Raw genomic sequence first — 6,612 nt, forward strand, 5'->3', positions numbered from 1 at the left:
CAGATAGTGAGCGACAGGGAAGCCTGGTGTGCTGCAGTCCATGGAGTTGTAAAGAGTAGATCATGACTTAGCAACTAAACAACAATGTAGTTACCCTACAAAGGCAGAATTGAATAGTTGTGACAGAGACCTGCAAACATTGGCTATCTTCCTCTTTACAGAAAACACTTGTCAACCCCTGCTATAGATCATTATAAAAGTTTTGCTATTAAAGGCTCTGTTTCACAAGATTCACCACACCTACATTCCTGGAATTTTAATCACTATGGTTCTGAGTTCCTTGCTGCAATAGCTGCCTATGGATGATGCCATGATTAAATTTCTCCTGTGGTTCTGTCCCTCTAGCTTTATCCCTTCTTTTATTAAAGAAGTCATTAATATATGTATAATTAATATATGCCTTCTAGGATATCTTTTTCTCAGTGGAAACAGAGAAAAACTAGTTTTTAGTGTATTTCATTATTGAAATAGAATCTAGCAAATATCATAAGGTAAGACAAGTTAGAAACATCTGTACTTTCATCCAGTCATATCACAAACCTTTTACACTGTCAAATTCCTCCTTATAAAGTTTCTTCAGACCCTCAGCAGTGTTTTCTAGGTGTCTTCCAGTGATATTTGCCAACAAAGGAACACATTTTTGTCTATTATTTCAGGCAGCGTTTACCATGTATGCTTTTTAACCTCTGTTCTTAAGCAAAAACTGTAAAGGCAGTAAAATTATGCTAAGTGAATTTGAGTATTGCCTGACTACAACATCACTGTAAAAAAGGTGTAGAAATCTGACCTTCATGTTCTGGATGCTGTTTCTAAATGTCATGATAATACTGACAGCTTCATGGATAAAAGTCAAGCACAATGCTCATTTTGGGTCAATGCCTATTGTTAACAGTATTAGATTTAAACCCACAGTACAAAGAGGCTCCAGGAAAGTTTCTAATTTTCTTTACTACTTCTTGTCAGATCTGACTAGATAATTATTTGTTTTACCTCTTAACATTACTAACAAAGAACTCATAACAGGAGTAGAAGAGTTTACTTGACTATTTTCTCACTGTTTCCTGGTTTTGCCATCATAGGTATTATCTTCAATTCACAGTTTCTTTACAGATATCTTTTTAAGCCTTTTATCCACTCTGTGAGAGTTATTTTAATTAAAAATATAATTGTACTACTTTCACAATCATAGGCACACATAAGCTGCACACATAAACAGCTGACTCTTGAACAACACAAACGTTGGGGTATTGACTCCCATGCAGTGAAAAATCCATGTGTAACTTTATAGTAGGCCCTCTGTATATCCATGGTTTTGCATTAAAATTTAAACCAACTGTGGATCACAAGTACATGGATATTGGAGTACATATTTAGTGAAGAAAATTCATGTACAAGTGGACCCGCCACCGTTCAAACCCATGGTGTTCCTGGATCCACTGTAATGAAAGTATGCTGAAAGCCAACACCCATGAGAAAACAACTTGGTTAAGCCTCCCATGTCGCTCTTCCTCAGAGCACTTTGTGAATTACAGTTGACATTTGACTTACATGAAGGCACCAGTGTCAGTTCTTATGTTATATATTTAATATTTCTTATTTTTCAGGTAAACACACAAATAAGTCATGATTTTTTCATACCCCAGCGCAATCTACTTTGAAGACCACTGTACTACACAATTGACCACTTCCAATTTGCCTTGATTCATGGACCTAACATTCCAGGTTCCTATGCAATATTGCTCTTTACAGCATCAGACCTTGCTTCTATCACCAGTCACATCCACAACTGGGTATTGGTTTTTCTTTGGCTTCATCCCTTCATTCCTTCTGGGGTTATTTCTCCACTGATCTCCAGTAGCATACTGGGCACCTACCGACCTGGGGAATTCCTCATTCAGTATCCTATCATTTTGCCTTTTGATACTGTTCATGGGGTTCTCAAGGCAAGTATACTGAAGTGGTTTGCCACTCCCTTCTCCAGTGGGCCACATTCGACTGCGGTCCATGTGATCAGATCAACTAGTTTTCTCTGATTATGATTTCAGTGTGTCTGCCCTCTGATGCCCCCTCACAATACTTACCGTCTTATTTGGGTTTCGCTTACTCCTTGGAAGGAAAGTTATGACCAACCTAGATAGCATATTAAAAAGCAGAGACATTACTTTGCCAACAATGGTCCGTCTAGTCCAGGCTATGGTTTTTCCCGTGGTCATGTATGGATGTGAGAATTGGACTGTGAAGAAATCTGATCGCCGAAGAATTGATGCTTTTGTACTGTGGTGCTGGAGAAGACTCTTGAGAGTCCCTTGGACTGCAAGGAGATCCAACCAGTCCATTCTAGAGGAGATCAATCCTGGGTGTTCATTGGAAGGACTGATGCTAAAGCTGAAACTGCAATACTTTGGCCACCTCATGCGACGAATTGACTCACTGGAAAAGACTCTGATGCTGGGAAAGATTGGGGGCGGGAGGAGAAGGGGACGACAGAGAGTGAGATGGCTGGATGGCGTCACCGACTCAATGGACATGAGTTTGAGTGAACTCCGGGAGTTGGTGATGGACAGGGAGGCCTGGCGTGCTGTGATTTATGGGGTCTCAAAGAGTCAGACACAACTGAGCGACTGAACTGAACTGAACTGTACTACACAATGACTCAGTCATTTAAAAGAGTGAAATACTCAGAAGAAAGGAAGTGAAATTTACTCTGTTAATATTATACTTACTGAACAACTACCATGTACAAAACTCCTAGCATATGAGGTACTATTTGAATATTACAAAGATGAATCACAATAGATCAGACATGGATCTAGATTCACCTCTAATCATTCATTCACTTATTCAACTAGTCAGCAAACAATTGCTAGATATATTCCAGTTTCAGGAATAAAGCCATGTACCTGGGCTTGGTGGCATGGTAACTTTCACTTTAGACATGGAAAACTATTCAATCAACTTGAATTGGTTTGATTATATTGGTTATTATCATGGAAAATGTTCATATTTTAGCCCATAATTCATTCTCCCTTCTTAGTAGCATTCCAGTTTCCTTTTGGATAACTACCTTTCCTCCATTATAAGACACTGAACCAAGTCGAAACTATAGGTTCAAAGATACCATGAATAAGGAAAAATGCATGCACTGCAGAGAGATCAGAGTGGACAGAAACAGATTACAGAGATCAAAGAGTCTTTTTAAAAGAACAGGTTTATGTCCTTACTCTCTGTTTCCCTTTTTCAGACTCTCTAAGGCCAAACTATACTTCATTTCTTCTCCCTAAACATCCATGGCATTGCCTCACTGTCCAGAACATGAGATGTTGTAACCACACAATAAACATTCTACTTGAGCTAATTTGAGTGCTTCTCTTCCTTGAAACCAAATGGTCCCTAACTGAGAACAATTTGGTTCCAGGAAGAGGAGATGTAAAAAATAAACACTCAGAACAAATTAACAATGATTGTTGTCTTTCTGCCCGTGGACCCCACCGAGAAAGCATCGTTGAAGTCTTCCCCGCCTCCACTGCCATCATGTCTAAATCAGAGTCTCCCAAAGAGCCCGAACAGCTGCAGAAGCTCTTCATCGGAGGATTGAGGTTTGAAACAACCGATGAGAGTCTGAGGAGCCATTTTGAGCAATGGGGAACGCTCACAGACTGTGTGGTAATGAGGGATCCAAACACCAAACGCTCCAGAGGCTTCGGGTTTGTCACATACGCCACGGTGGAGGAGATGGATGCGGCCATGAACGCAAGGCCACACAAGGTGGACGGAAGAGTTGTGGAACCAAAGAGGGCCGTCTCAAGAGAAGATTCTCAAAGACCTGGTGACCACTTAACTGTGAAAAAGATTTTTGTTGGTGGCATTAAAGAAGACACTGAAGAACATCACCTGAGAGGTTATTTTGAACAGTATGGGAAAATTGAAGTAATTGAAATCATGACTGACCGAGGCAGTGGTAAAAAGAGAGGCTTTGCTTTTGTAACCTTTGCTGACCATGACTCCGTAGACAAGATTGTCATTCAGAAATACCACACTGTGAATGGCCACAACTGTGAAGTGAGAAAAGCCCTGTCTAAGCAAGAGATGGCCAGTGCTTCGTCCAGCCAGAGAGGTCGAAGTGGTTCTGGAAACTTTGGTGGTGGTCGTGGAGGTGGTTTCGGTGGGAATGACAACTTTGGTCGTGGAGGAAACTTCAGTGGTCGAGGTGGCTTTGATGGCAGCCGTGGTGGTGGCGGATATGGTGGCAGTGGGGTTGGCTATAATGGATTTGGTAATCACGGAAGCAATTTTGGAGGTGGCGGAAGCTATAATGATTTTGGCAATTACAACAATCAATCTTCAAATTTTGGACCCATGAAAGGAGGAAAATTTGGAGGCAGAAGTTCTGGCCCCTATGGTGGTGGAGGCCAATATTTTGCTAAACCACGAAACCAAGGTGGCTGTGGTGGTTCCAGCAGCAGCAGTAGCTATGGCAGTGGCAGAAGGTTTTAATTACTGCCAGGAAACAAAGCTTAGCAGGAGAGGAGAGCCAGAGAAGTGACAGGGAAGCTACAGGTTACAACAGATTTGTGAACTCAGCCAAGCACAGTGGTGGCAGGGCCTAGCTGCTACAAAGAAGACATGTTTTAGACAATACTCATGTGTATGGGCAAAAAACTCGAGGACTGTACTTGTGACTAATTGTATAACAGGTTATTTTAGTTTCTGTTCTGTGGAAAGTGTAAAGCATTCCAACAAAGGGTTTTAATGTAGATATTTTTTTTGCACCCATGCTGTTGATTGCTAAATGTAATAGTCTGATCATGACGCTGAATAAATGTCTTTTTTTTTTTTTTAATGTGCTGTTTAAAGTTAGTCTACTTTGAAGCCATTTTGGTAAACTACCCCAACAGTGTGAAATTAAAATTTCTTCAGGGTGATGCCAGCTTCCATTTGAAATTTATTTACAACCTGCTTGGTGGAGAAGCTGTTGTCTTCAGAACCTTGGTGTAGTTGAACTGACAGTTACTGTGTTGTGACCTGGAGTCACCATTAAAAGGGTCACCCATGCAAAGTCATGGAGTTTTTTCTTTTTTTTTTTTTTTTTGGTTATTAATGATTGTTGGCATATCCTATGCAATATATCTAAATTGAATTATGGTACCAGATAAAGTTATAGATGGGAATGAAGCTTGCGTATCATACATTATCATGTGTAATCAATAAAAGATTTAATACCCTCAAAAAAAAAGAATGATTGTTGTATAAGAACGATGACACTTTCCTCCCTTTCCATCACCACACTCCACACTATCAGAGGAGATAAAACTCTGAGATATACAGTGGGGAATCAGCTAGTTAAACTTTTACCTTAAGCTTCCATGCAACCTTAAGCAAAGTATCATTAGAAAAAGGAAAGAAAAAAATCCAGCTCCAGGTTGCCTGACTTACAATAGACTGAGGAAAATATCAACTTATTACCACCCCAACTTGGGGGTCTGGTGTGGAAACTCCTTCCCATCATTTCTTTGAGGGTCTAGGGGTTCCCTTTAGTCTCATAATTTTAGTAGGAACATCATAAGGAGTAGCTACCTAGTGGCAGAAGTAGACAGTATAAGCTGGTAAGTTGGGCTTTGCTTCTGCTAGAAGGAACATTTTTGAGGATGTCTGATGTAAAATATAAAAAGGGTTCATGAAGAGTGAACACTTGATCTTCAGAACAGGTAATGAAGATTTTCAATCCTATGAAAACCTCATAGTCAGCTGGCAATGTTTCTGATCCAATATGACTCCAAGGCAATAAAGACAAGGCCAGTCACAGAAGTCTTCCCAACTGCTCATGAATTACTTTTTTGACTTTGAGTCAACGGCCCTTCTAACTTTCTCACCACATACCTTTCATCATTCACAACTGAAGTTTTATTCTCTCTCCCCATCCTCCTCACTAAAGTTCTTAATGACTAGACTCGGGAACATCAGAAAGAACTTTTACAGCCAGTGAAAAATCAAAGCAGGACAGGAAAGGTAAGAAATCAATAACAAATAGTATCCTCCCCCACTTTCTTAAGAACATGAAAGCACTTTTGAAACAATAATCTATAAAATAATATTGCCTAATGTTATTGCTTAACATTGCCTAATATTACCTGTTTCCTGGAGAGGAATATATATACACACACACACACACATATACACACAACTTGGAGGAAGGTGTCCACCACTCAGAAATGAGTTGTGATTCTTTCTAATTCAAAACTGTAACAAAAAGAAAGCCTGAGTTTCTATTTTAACAGAAATTAAACATGAAATAAATAAATATATATAACATATAATCTTATTACAAAGTCTTTTCTGCCTGCAGATAATGATTTAAGTTCCACTAAGAAAAATGTTCTTATTGAAAAAGACTGGGTACTTGCAGGTATTGGAATGGGGCTATCTGAAGGACCAGGAGGACCTTGAAAGCTTGGCCTCTAGGCCCTGGGTAAATAGAACTGACTCTTGAACAACACAGGTTTGAACTAAATGGATCCACTTATACACAGATTTTTTTTCAGTAGCAATTACTATAGCACTACACAATCCCTGGTTGGTTGAACCCACAAATCCAAAAGCACAAATGTAGAGAAA

The 6,612-nt window shown here is 39.7% G+C and overlaps 1 pseudogene; it reads left to right on the forward strand.

The window, feature by feature from the left end:
- Positions 1-3,531: 3,531 nt before the first annotated feature.
- On the forward strand, positions 3,532-4,836 carry LOC148777470 (heterogeneous nuclear ribonucleoprotein A1-like; annotated as a pseudogene).
- Positions 4,837-6,612: the final 1,776 nt, after the last annotated feature.

Source organism: Moschus berezovskii, chromosome 7 (assembly GCF_049115385.1).
Source record: "Moschus berezovskii isolate FMDL1 chromosome 7, NW_MosBer_1.0, whole genome shotgun sequence".
In the NCBI taxonomy this organism is placed as follows: Eukaryota; Metazoa; Chordata; class Mammalia; order Artiodactyla; family Moschidae; genus Moschus; species Moschus berezovskii.